The 13,305-nt window shown below is 45.2% G+C and overlaps 5 non-coding genes across 5 annotated transcripts; all 5 read left to right on the top strand.

Moving 5' to 3' along the window:
* The first annotated feature begins 580 nt into the window (after nt 1-580).
* TRNAL-AAG lies at nt 581-662 on the top strand. Its single transcript has one exon. It is a non-coding gene; the product is annotated as a tRNA-Leu (tRNA).
* A 2,960-nt stretch (nt 663-3,622) lies between these two features.
* TRNAL-AAG lies at nt 3,623-3,704 on the top strand. The gene has a single exon. It is a non-coding gene; the product is annotated as a tRNA-Leu (tRNA).
* Nucleotides 3,705-6,663: 2,959 nt separating this feature from the next.
* TRNAL-AAG lies at nt 6,664-6,745 on the top strand. The gene has a single exon. It is a non-coding gene; the product is annotated as a tRNA-Leu (tRNA).
* A 2,959-nt stretch (nt 6,746-9,704) lies between these two features.
* TRNAL-AAG lies at nt 9,705-9,786 on the top strand. Its single transcript has one exon. It is a non-coding gene; the product is annotated as a tRNA-Leu (tRNA).
* Nucleotides 9,787-12,744: 2,958 nt separating this feature from the next.
* TRNAL-AAG lies at nt 12,745-12,826 on the top strand. Its single transcript has one exon. It is a non-coding gene; the product is annotated as a tRNA-Leu (tRNA).
* Nucleotides 12,827-13,305: the final 479 nt, after the last annotated feature.

Here is a 13,305-nt window from a genome sequence, read left to right as displayed (position 1 = left end):
AGAGCCACTCAGATTTAAAACGACTTTTGCTTGGCAGTTTGGCCGACATCTCCTTTTAAGTCTAGAGTTGCAAGTGATTTTCAAGAAGTACCTTTACTCTCCCCTACATGCAGGTATGAAAAATTAATTCCCTCACTTCATTTATCTCCTTCCTTCCTTCCTTGCTTCTTTCCTTCACTCATGCCTCACTTCATAGAGTACAGGGGAAAATGTGCTAAGCAGCTCAAAGCAGCAGAAATAAAAATATCACTGGAAATGTCAGTAGAAAGAATCGTGGAAGTAGCCTTGGTAAGAGTAATAACTTTTCTCCTACTGAACACTGGGGTCTGTGTCGCAAGGATTCTGTTTTCTGGGTGCCTCCACTCACAGGCTTCCTCATCAGTATAGTACGGTCTGAAGGATGTAACTTGTCAGCTGAAGCAGGGGGATCAAGGGGTTGGGAGTTGGCATAGTGGTTAAGGTACCACAGACCACAACACAGTCCTCAAACAAAGTGCGATACCTATGTCTGGCAGTTGCTGCAGTGTTTTAGGCTGCAGAGCTGGAGTGTTAACCATACACGGTGAAGCACCTACACAGAGGTAGTGTGGCCGAGCGGTCTAAGGCGCTGGATTAAGGCTCCAGTCTCCACGGAGGCGTGGGTTCGAATCCCACCACTGCCAAGCTGCGAGTGCAGGATGATGTCGAGCTATTTTCTTTAGTAGTGGCTTTAATTCTCTCTCAGTCTTCATTGCCCCAACAGGTCATTTGGGACTTTCAGTCAGGCTCCTTGATGGTCTCTTCGGCTGCATGACCAGCACCTGCCTCTGAGCCCACCGTCACGGCCTTTTGTCTTTCAATCAGCAGTGGTTATGGCACAGGAATCAAGAAGGTCAGCCCCACTCTGTAGTGGCGTTTGTCAAAAGAGCAGCAAACGCAGTGTACGGTGCATCTTCTAATGTTCTCGTGAGTGAGTTCACGCAAGTAGACTACGTCTCTTCCAGTCAACGCTACCTGACCCAGTCTTTTCTTGATAAGGACAAGACCCTGCCCTGCTGAGTGGTAGCACGATAGTCGAGCGATCTATCGTTAGGTCACTAGAAGAAATAAACATTTTATCCTTCTGCACTTTGTGTTCCAAATGGAGTTCAAAACAGCTGCTGTTTTTAGTAACTCTTTTTTTTATGTTCATAAGCAGCATCTGGGCCTGTGGTCAAGGAGACCACGGTGGAGCCTGAGCCAGTTTCTACAGCAACCCAAAGTACGGGCTAGTTAAGCAACTACGAATAGCATCTCAGTAATAAGCCCCTCCCAAAGCCTCCACACTAAATGCCGGACTCACATGAGCAGCTGTGTCCCTGAGTGGACTTGAACCACTGACATTTCGGTTACTAGCCAATCATCTGCAGCCGACTGCACCACAGAGACATGAGCACAAGCCCTCCAGACGTTCAGAAAAAAGAGAACCCTCTGTATTTTGCTGCACATTCAAAAGAAAGCACGCAAAAGGGTACGTTTCTTCCTGTTGAGAAATGCTTTTAGTAATTTTGGTATTAAGAACAAAAGGTTCAGAAGGTCATATACATTGTGCGGTACATCTCCTTTAAAAGAAGTAGAAAATTTAAAAGTACAACAATCCCGCCAACTTTCCAGCTTCCACTAAGAGCAGAAATAAAGTAGAATTCTGCACTGACACTTGGCAGGGTATCGGGCAGGGTGCAGTTCGTCTTCTTGACTGGCAAGCCGACTTTGTGTCAGGTAATACACGTGCACAGCCTACCCTTTTGAGAAGCGGCAAGAACTAGGATAGCCACCCTTGCAGATGATTTAAAGCCTAGCGCCTTCCCCTCGGTAGGGTAGCATGCATCCTTGCACTCTGCACGTGAGGGATAGACGGCATCACAAAAGTGGCAGAAAAGAGAGAACCCATGAGACTCAAAGCCCCACACTACCACTTAAAGAAACCCGGAGCAAAGACCATGACTGATAAGGGATGCCAAGCCTAAGCAAAGCTCACTAATTCACCTTCCTCTCAGAGGGCTCTCCTGATATGAATCAAGCCTCTTATTAATAGGTTAGCGAGGGACGATGATGCAGTCATGGGGGAAATACCACGAGGAGCTGAGCTGATATGCCTGCGAGACTAGCACCTACAATTTTATCTGTTACTGGTAGAAAGTTTCAAAATATGAGTCTAAGCTGAAGCGAAGCATTTTGGGTATGCTAATCAAATTCTTGATGTTTCCTTTTTTCAGCATTTTTCTTTGGTCAGGTTTTGAAATCAAAGGAGTGAACACAGTGCTGACATTTCTATCCTGAGCCCTGCCTCAACATCCCGATCATCTGAGCAGAAAATGGAACAGACTGACAGGAATTAACATCGAAAATCAAACCTGTCAGACCAGTTGATTAGCATACTCCCACTGCCAGCCTTTACCACCGAATTGTAATACTTTCTTCCTGCTGAAATGGATTTGCAAATGGAATCTGTAGTTGCTCACTGTAGGTGTGACCTCACTTTTATTCACATATAAAAGAAACAAAACAAAAGATAAACAAACAAAAACAGCAGTGCGCTAAATCTTTTTTCCCTACGCCGTTGATAGCACCTCTTACAATACCAAGGCATGCCTGCAAACTCTTCTTATTACGCACGATCTGTGCAATGTCTGCTTTTTTACGTGTTGCTTTTTTTTTTTAGTCCATCTCGCGTCCTTGCTTTCCTCATCATTGTCCTGCTTTTGATGTTGCTAGTTTGAGTGAGGACACGGCACATGACCTGACTATCTCTGTTGTGAAGTAGTGCTCATTATGTCTTTCTTACTTACTTACTTACTGCCAGCAAGATGATTCCGATGTGATGTATTGCTTCATATGTCTTTCTTATTGGCTGGAATCACAAACAGGTTGCCGGTTACAACTCTGACATCAGACATTCTACAACTAGAAACTGCATTCTCAAGTGCAGTTTTATTAGTATCACAAGCACTCAAGGCGTGGATGGTCCAGCTTTGGAGACAAGAGATTCTCTGCACTTTAAAGCACTCATACAGCTAAAGGCCGAGAGCCACTCAGATTTAAAACGACTTTTGCTTGGCAGTTTGGCCGACATCTCCTTTTAAGTCTAGAGTTGCAAGTGATTTTCAAGAAGTACCTTTACTCTCCCCTACATGCAGGTATGAAAAATTAATTCCCTCACTTCATTTATCTCCTTCCTTCCTTCCTTGCTTCTTTCCTTCACTCATGCCTCACTTCATAGAGTACAGGGGAAAATGTGCTAAGCAGCTCAAAGCAGCAGAAATAAAAATATCACTGGAAATGTCAGTAGAAAGAATCGTGGAAGTAGCCTTGGTAAGAGTAATAACTTTTCTCCTACTGAACACTGGGGTCTGTGTCGCAAGGATTCTGTTTTCTGGGTGCCTCCACTCACAGGCTTCCTCATCAGTATAGTACGGTCTGAAGGATGTAACTTGTCAGCTGAAGCAGGGGGATCAAGGGGTTGGGAGTTGGCATAGTGGTTAAGGTACCACAGACCACAACACAGTCCTCAAACAAAGTGCGATACCTATGTCTGGCAGTTGCTGCAGTGTTTTAGGCTGCAGAGCTGGAGTGTTAACCATACACGGTGAAGCACCTACACAGAGGTAGTGTGGCCGAGCGGTCTAAGGCGCTGGATTAAGGCTCCAGTCTCCACGGAGGCGTGGGTTCGAATCCCACCACTGCCAAGCTGCGAGTGCAGGATGATGTCGAGCTATTTTCTTTAGTAGTGGCTTTAATTCTCTCTCAGTCTTCATTGCCCCAACAGGTCATTTGGGACTTTCAGTCAGGCTCCTTGATGGTCTCTTCGGCTGCATGACCAGCACCTGCCTCTGAGCCCACCGTCACGGCCTTTTGTCTTTCAATCAGCAGTGGTTATGGCACAGGAATCAAGAAGGTCAGCCCCACTCTGTAGTGGCGTTTGTCAAAAGAGCAGCAAACGCAGTGTACGGTGCATCTTCTAATGTTCTCGTGAGTGAGTTCACGCAAGTAGACTACGTCTCTTCCAGTCAACGCTACCTGACCCAGTCTTTTCTTGATAAGGACAAGACCCTGCCCTGCTGAGTGGTAGCACGATAGTCGAGCGATCTATCGTTAGGTCACTAGAAGAAATAAACATTTTATCCTTCTGCACTTTGTGTTCCAAATGGAGTTCAAAACAGCTGCTGTTTTTAGTAACTCTTTTTTTTATGTTCATAAGCAGCATCTGGGCCTGTGGTCAAGGAGACCACGGTGGAGCCTGAGCCAGTTTCTACAGCAACCCAAAGTACGGGCTAGTTAAGCAACTACGAATAGCATCTCAGTAATAAGCCCCTCCCAAAGCCTCCACACTAAATGCCGGACTCACATGAGCAGCTGTGTCCCTGAGTGGACTTGAACCACTGACATTTCGGTTACTAGCCAATCATCTGCAGCCGACTGCACCACAGAGACATGAGCACAAGCCCTCCAGACGTTCAGAAAAAAGAGAACCCTCTGTATTTTGCTGCACATTCAAAAGAAAGCACGCAAAAGGGTACGTTTCTTCCTGTTGAGAAATGCTTTTAGTAATTTTGGTATTAAGAACAAAAGGTTCAGAAGGTCATATACATTGTGCGGTACATCTCCTTTAAAAGAAGTAGAAAATTTAAAAGTACAACAATCCCGCCAACTTTCCAGCTTCCACTAAGAGCAGAAATAAAGTAGAATTCTGCACTGACACTTGGCAGGGTATCGGGCAGGGTGCAGTTCGTCTTCTTGACTGGCAAGCCGACTTTGTGTCAGGTAATACACGTGCACAGCCTACCCTTTTGAGAAGCGGCAAGAACTAGGATAGCCACCCTTGCAGATGATTTAAAGCCTAGCGCCTTCCCCTCGGTAGGGTAGCATGCATCCTTGCACTCTGCACGTGAGGGATAGACGGCATCACAAAAGTGGCAGAAAAGAGAGAACCCATGAGACTCAAAGCCCCACACTACCACTTAAAGAAACCCGGAGCAAAGACCATGACTGATAAGGGATGCCAAGCCTAAGCAAAGCTCACTAATTCACCTTCCTCTCAGAGGGCTCTCCTGATATGAATCAAGCCTCTTATTAATAGGTTAGCGAGGGACGATGATGCAGTCATGGGGGAAATACCACGAGGAGCTGAGCTGATATGCCTGCGAGACTAGCACCTACAATTTTATCTGTTACTGGTAGAAAGTTTCAAAATATGAGTCTAAGCTGAAGCGAAGCATTTTGGGTATGCTAATCAAATTCTTGATGTTTCCTTTTTTCAGCATTTTTCTTTGGTCAGGTTTTGAAATCAAAGGAGTGAACACAGTGCTGACATTTCTATCCTGAGCCCTGCCTCAACATCCCGATCATCTGAGCAGAAAATGGAACAGACTGACAGGAATTAACATCGAAAATCAAACCTGTCAGACCAGTTGATTAGCATACTCCCACTGCCAGCCTTTACCACCGAATTGTAATACTTTCTTCCTGCTGAAATGGATTTGCAAATGGAATCTGTAGTTGCTCACTGTAGGTGTGACCTCACTTTTATTCACATATAAAAGAAACAAAACAAAAGATAAACAAACAAAAACAGCAGTGCGCTAAATCTTTTTTCCCTACGCCGTTGATAGCACCTCTTACAATACCAAGGCATGCCTGCAAACTCTTCTTATTACGCACGATCTGTGCAATGTCTGCTTTTTTACGTGTTGCTTTTTTTTTTAGTCCATCTCGCGTCCTTGCTTTCCTCATCATTGTCCTGCTTTTGATGTTGCTAGTTTGAGTGAGGACACGGCACATGACCTGACTATCTCTGTTGTGAAGTAGTGCTCATTATGTCTTTCTTACTTACTTACTTACTGCCAGCAAGATGATTCCGATGTGATGTATTGCTTCATATGTCTTTCTTATTGGCTGGAATCACAAACAGGTTGCCGGTTACAACTCTGACATCAGACATTCTACAACTAGAAACTGCATTCTCAAGTGCAGTTTTATTAGTATCACAAGCACTCAAGGCGTGGATGGTCCAGCTTTGGAGACAAGAGATTCTCTGCACTTTAAAGCACTCATACAGCTAAAGGCCGAGAGCCACTCAGATTTAAAACGACTTTTGCTTGGCAGTTTGGCCGACATCTCCTTTTAAGTCTAGAGTTGCAAGTGATTTTCAAGAAGTACCTTTACTCTCCCCTACATGCAGGTATGAAAAATTAATTCCCTCACTTCATTTATCTCCTTCCTTCCTTCCTTGCTTCTTTCCTTCACTCATGCCTCACTTCATAGAGTACAGGGGAAAATGTGCTAAGCAGCTCAAAGCAGCAGAAATAAAAATATCACTGGAAATGTCAGTAGAAAGAATCGTGGAAGTAGCCTTGGTAAGAGTAATAACTTTTCTCCTACTGAACACTGGGGTCTGTGTCGCAAGGATTCTGTTTTCTGGGTGCCTCCACTCACAGGCTTCCTCATCAGTATAGTACGGTCTGAAGGATGTAACTTGTCAGCTGAAGCAGGGGGATCAAGGGGTTGGGAGTTGGCATAGTGGTTAAGGTACCACAGACCACAACACAGTCCTCAAACAAAGTGCGATACCTATGTCTGGCAGTTGCTGCAGTGTTTTAGGCTGCAGAGCTGGAGTGTTAACCATACACGGTGAAGCACCTACACAGAGGTAGTGTGGCCGAGCGGTCTAAGGCGCTGGATTAAGGCTCCAGTCTCCACGGAGGCGTGGGTTCGAATCCCACCACTGCCAAGCTGCGAGTGCAGGATGATGTCGAGCTATTTTCTTTAGTAGTGGCTTTAATTCTCTCTCAGTCTTCATTGCCCCAACAGGTCATTTGGGACTTTCAGTCAGGCTCCTTGATGGTCTCTTCGGCTGCATGACCAGCACCTGCCTCTGAGCCCACCGTCACGGCCTTTTGTCTTTCAATCAGCAGTGGTTATGGCACAGGAATCAAGAAGGTCAGCCCCACTCTGTAGTGGCGTTTGTCAAAAGAGCAGCAAACGCAGTGTACGGTGCATCTTCTAATGTTCTCGTGAGTGAGTTCACGCAAGTAGACTACGTCTCTTCCAGTCAACGCTACCTGACCCAGTCTTTTCTTGATAAGGACAAGACCCTGCCCTGCTGAGTGGTAGCACGATAGTCGAGCGATCTATCGTTAGGTCACTAGAAGAAATAAACATTTTATCCTTCTGCACTTTGTGTTCCAAATGGAGTTCAAAACAGCTGCTGTTTTTAGTAACTCTTTTTTTTATGTTCATAAGCAGCATCTGGGCCTGTGGTCAAGGAGACCACGGTGGAGCCTGAGCCAGTTTCTACAGCAACCCAAAGTACGGGCTAGTTAAGCAACTACGAATAGCATCTCAGTAATAAGCCCCTCCCAAAGCCTCCACACTAAATGCCGGACTCACATGAGCAGCTGTGTCCCTGAGTGGACTTGAACCACTGACATTTCGGTTACTAGCCAATCATCTGCAGCCGACTGCACCACAGAGACATGAGCACAAGCCCTCCAGACGTTCAGAAAAAAGAGAACCCTCTGTATTTTGCTGCACATTCAAAAGAAAGCACGCAAAAGGGTACGTTTCTTCCTGTTGAGAAATGCTTTTAGTAATTTTGGTATTAAGAACAAAAGGTTCAGAAGGTCATATACATTGTGCGGTACATCTCCTTTAAAAGAAGTAGAAAATTTAAAAGTACAACAATCCCGCCAACTTTCCAGCTTCCACTAAGAGCAGAAATAAAGTAGAATTCTGCACTGACACTTGGCAGGGTATCGGGCAGGGTGCAGTTCGTCTTCTTGACTGGCAAGCCGACTTTGTGTCAGGTAATACACGTGCACAGCCTACCCTTTTGAGAAGCGGCAAGAACTAGGATAGCCACCCTTGCAGATGATTTAAAGCCTAGCGCCTTCCCTCGGTAGGGTAGCATGCATCCTTGCACTCTGCACGTGAGGGATAGACGGCATCACAAAAGTGGCAGAAAAGAGAGAACCCATGAGACTCAAAGCCCCACACTACCACTTAAAGAAACCCGGAGCAAAGACCATGACTGATAAGGGATGCCAAGCCTAAGCAAAGCTCACTAATTCACCTTCCTCTCAGAGGGCTCTCCTGATATGAATCAAGCCTCTTATTAATAGGTTAGCGAGGGACGATGATGCAGTCATGGGGGAAATACCACGAGGAGCTGAGCTGATATGCCTGCGAGACTAGCACCTACAATTTTATCTGTTACTGGTAGAAAGTTTCAAAATATGAGTCTAAGCTGAAGCGAAGCATTTTGGGTATGCTAATCAAATTCTTGATGTTTCCTTTTTTCAGCATTTTTCTTTGGTCAGGTTTTGAAATCAAAGGAGTGAACACAGTGCTGACATTTCTATCCTGAGCCCTGCCTCAACATCCCGATCATCTGAGCAGAAAATGGAACAGACTGACAGGAATTAACATCGAAAATCAAACCTGTCAGACCAGTTGATTAGCATACTCCCACTGCCAGCCTTTACCACCGAATTGTAATACTTTCTTCCTGCTGAAATGGATTTGCAAATGGAATCTGTAGTTGCTCACTGTAGGTGTGACCTCACTTTTATTCACATATAAAAGAAACAAAACAAAAGATAAACAAACAAAAACAGCAGTGCGCTAAATCTTTTTTCCCTACGCCGTTGATAGCACCTCTTACAATACCAAGGCATGCCTGCAAACTCTTCTTATTACGCACGATCTGTGCAATGTCTGCTTTTTTACGTGTTGCTTTTTTTTTTTAGTCCATCTCGCGTCCTTGCTTTCCTCATCATTGTCCTGCTTTTGATGTTGCTAGTTTGAGTGAGGACACGGCACATGACCTGACTATCTCTGTTGTGAAGTAGTGCTCATTATGTCTTTCTTACTTACTTACTTACTGCCAGCAAGATGATTCCGATGTGATGTATTGCTTCATATGTCTTTCTTATTGGCTGGAATCACAAACAGGTTGCCGGTTACAACTCTGACATCAGACATTCTACAACTAGAAACTGCATTCTCAAGTGCAGTTTTATTAGTATCACAAGCACTCAAGGCGTGGATGGTCCAGCTTTGGAGACAAGAGATTCTCTGCACTTTAAAGCACTCATACAGCTAAAGGCCGAGAGCCACTCAGATTTAAAACGACTTTTGCTTGGCAGTTTGGCCGACATCTCCTTTTAAGTCTAGAGTTGCAAGTGATTTTCAAGAAGTACCTTTACTCTCCCCTACATGCAGGTATGAAAAATTAATTCCCTCACTTCATTTATCTCCTTCCTTCCTTCCTTGCTTCTTTCCTTCACTCATGCCTCACTTCATAGAGTACAGGGGAAAATGTGCTAAGCAGCTCAAAGCAGCAGAAATAAAAATATCACTGGAAATGTCAGTAGAAAGAATCGTGGAAGTAGCCTTGGTAAGAGTAATAACTTTTCTCCTACTGAACACTGGGGTCTGTGTCGCAAGGATTCTGTTTTCTGGGTGCCTCCACTCACAGGCTTCCTCATCAGTATAGTACGGTCTGAAGGATGTAACTTGTCAGCTGAAGCAGGGGGATCAAGGGGTTGGGAGTTGGCATAGTGGTTAAGGTACCACAGACCACAACACAGTCCTCAAACAAAGTGCGATACCTATGTCTGGCAGTTGCTGCAGTGTTTTAGGCTGCAGAGCTGGAGTGTTAACCATACACGGTGAAGCACCTACACAGAGGTAGTGTGGCCGAGCGGTCTAAGGCGCTGGATTAAGGCTCCAGTCTCCACGGAGGCGTGGGTTCGAATCCCACCACTGCCAAGCTGCGAGTGCAGGATGATGTCGAGCTATTTTCTTTAGTAGTGGCTTTAATTCTCTCTCAGTCTTCATTGCCCCAACAGGTCATTTGGGACTTTCAGTCAGGCTCCTTGATGGTCTCTTCGGCTGCATGACCAGCACCTGCCTCTGAGCCCACCGTCACGGCCTTTTGTCTTTCAATCAGCAGTGGTTATGGCACAGGAATCAAGAAGGTCAGCCCCACTCTGTAGTGGCGTTTGTCAAAAGAGCAGCAAACGCAGTGTACGGTGCATCTTCTAATGTTCTCGTGAGTGAGTTCACGCAAGTAGACTACGTCTCTTCCAGTCAACGCTACCTGACCCAGTCTTTTCTTGATAAGGACAAGACCCTGCCCTGCTGAGTGGTAGCACGATAGTCGAGCGATCTATCGTTAGGTCACTAGAAGAAATAAACATTTTATCCTTCTGCACTTTGTGTTCCAAATGGAGTTCAAAACAGCTGCTGTTTTTAGTAACTCTTTTTTTTATGTTCATAAGCAGCATCTGGGCCTGTGGTCAAGGAGACCACGGTGGAGCCTGAGCCAGTTTCTACAGCAACCCAAAGTACGGGCTAGTTAAGCAACTACGAATAGCATCTCAGTAATAAGCCCCTCCCAAAGCCTCCACACTAAATGCCGGACTCACATGAGCAGCTGTGTCCCTGAGTGGACTTGAACCACTGACATTTCGGTTACTAGCCAATCATCTGCAGCCGACTGCACCACAGAGACATGAGCACAAGCCCTCCAGACGTTCAGAAAAAAGAGAACCCTCTGTATTTTGCTGCACATTCAAAAGAAAGCACGCAAAAGGGTACGTTTCTTCCTGTTGAGAAATGCTTTTAGTAATTTTGGTATTAAGAACAAAAGGTTCAGAAGGTCATATACATTGTGCGGTACATCTCCTTTAAAAGAAGTAGAAAATTTAAAAGTACAACAATCCCGCCAACTTTCCAGCTTCCACTAAGAGCAGAAATAAAGTAGAATTCTGCACTGAGACTTGGCAGGGTATCGGGCAGGGTGCAGTTCGTCTTCTTGACTGGCAAGCCGACTTTGTGTCAGGTAATACACGTGCACAGCCTACCCTTTTGAGAAGCGGCAAGAACTAGGATAGCCACCCTTGCAGATGATTTAAAGCCTAGCGCCTTCCCCTCGGTAGGGTAGCATGCATCCTTGCACTCTGCACGTGAGGGATAGACGGCATCACAAAAGTGGCAGAAAAGAGAGAACCCATGAGACTCAAAGCCCCACACTACCACTTAAAGAAACCCGGAGCAAAGACCATGACTGATAAGGGATGCCAAGCCTAAGCAAAGCTCACTAATTCACCTTCCTCTCAGAGGGCTCTCCTGATATGAATCAAGCCTCTTATTAATAGGTTAGCGAGGGACGATGATGCAGTCATGGGGGAAATACCACGAGGAGCTGAGCTGATATGCCTGCGAGACTAGCACCTACAATTTTATCTGTTACTGGTAGAAAGTTTCAAAATATGAGTCTAAGCTGAAGCGAAGCATTTTGGGTATGCTAATCAAATTCTTGATGTTTCCTTTTTTCAGCATTTTTCTTTGGTCAGGTTTTGAAATCAAAGGAGTGAACACAGTGCTGACATTTCTATCCTGAGCCCTGCCTCAACATCCCGATCATCTGAGCAGAAAATGGAACAGACTGACAGGAATTAACATCGAAAATCAAACCTGTCAGACCAGTTGATTAGCATACTCCCACTGCCAGCCTTTACCACCGAATTGTAATACTTTCTTCCTGCTGAAATGGATTTGCAAATGGAATCTGTAGTTGCTCACTGTAGGTGTGACCTCACTTTTATTCACATATAAAAGAAACAAAACAAAAGATAAACAAACAAAAACAGCAGTGCGCTAAATCTTTTTTCCCTACGCCGTTGATAGCACCTCTTACAATACCAAGGCATGCCTGCAAACTCTTCTTATTACGCACGATCTGTGCAATGTCTGCTTTTTTACGTGTTGCTTTTTTTTTTAGTCCATCTCGCGTCCTTGCTTTCCTCATCATTGTCCTGCTTTTGATGTTGCTAGTTTGAGTGAGGACACGGCACATGACCTGACTATCTCTGTTGTGAAGTAGTGCTCATTATGTCTTTCTTACTTACTTACTTACTGCCAGCAAGATGATTCCGATGTGATGTATTGCTTCATATGTCTTTCTTATTGGCTGGAATCACAAACAGGTTGCCGGTTACAACTCTGACATCAGACATTCTACAACTAGAAACTGCATTCTCAAGTGCAGTTTTATTAGTATCACAAGCACTCAAGGCGTGGATGGTCCAGCTTTGGAGACAAGAGATTCTCTGCACTTTAAAGCACTCATACAGCTAAAGGCGAGAGCCACTCAGATTTAAAACGACTTTTGCTTGGCAGTTTGGCCGACATCTCCTTTTAAGTCTAGAGTTGCAAGTGATTTTCAAGAAGTACCTTTACTCTCCCCTACATGCAGGTATGAAAAATTAATTCCCTCACTTCATTTATCTCCTTCCTTCCTTCCTTGCTTCTTTCCTTCACTCATGCCTCACTTCATAGAGTACAGGGGAAAATGTGCTAAGCAGCTCAAAGCAGCAGAAATAAAAATATCACTGGAAATGTCAGTAGAAAGAATCGTGGAAGTAGCCTTGGTAAGAGTAATAACTTTTCTCCTACTGAACACTGGGGTCTGTGTCGCAAGGATTCTGTTTTCTGGGTGCCTCCACTCACAGGCTTCCTCATCAGTATAGTACGGTCTGAAGGATGTAACTTGTCAGCTGAAGCAGGGGGATCAAGGGGTTGGGAGTTGGCATAGTGGTTAAGGTACCACAGACCACAACACAGTCCTCAAACAAAGTGCGATACCTATGTCTGGCAGTTGCTGCAGTGTTTTAGGCTGCAGAGCTGGAGTGTTAACCATACACGGTGAAGCACCTACACAGAGGTAGTGTGGCCGAGCGGTCTAAGGCGCTGGATTAAGGCTCCAGTCTCCACGGAGGCGTGGGTTCGAATCCCACCACTGCCAAGCTGCGAGTGCAGGATGATGTCGAGCTATTTTCTTTAGTAGTGGCTTTAATTCTCTCTCAGTCTTCATTGCCCCAACAGGTCATTTGGGACTTTCAGTCAGGCTCCTTGATGGTCTCTTCGGCTGCATGACCAGCACCTGCCTCTGAGCCCACCGTCACGGCCTTTTGTCTTTCAATCAGCAGTGGTTATGGCACAGGAATCAAGAAGGTCAGCCCCACTCTGTAGTGGCGTTTGTCAAAAGAGCAGCAAACGCAGTGTACGGTGCATCTTCTAATGTTCTCGTGAGTGAGTTCACGCAAGTAGACTACGTCTCTTCCAGTCAACGCTACCTGACCCAGTCTTTTCTTGATAAGGACAAGACCCTGCCCTGCTGAGTGGTAGCACGATAGTCGAGCGATCTATCGTTAGGTCACTAGAAGAAATAAACATTTTATCCTTCTGCACTTTGTGTTCCAAATGGAGTTCAAAACAGCTGCT

Source organism: Protopterus annectens, unplaced genomic scaffold, assembly GCF_019279795.1.
Source record: "Protopterus annectens isolate FY-2018-M unplaced genomic scaffold, PAN1.0 ctg73654_obj.part0, whole genome shotgun sequence".
Lineage (NCBI taxonomy): Eukaryota > Metazoa > Chordata > Ceratodontiformes > Protopteridae > Protopterus > Protopterus annectens.
This window is presented reverse-complemented; position numbering and strand designations above follow the sequence as displayed.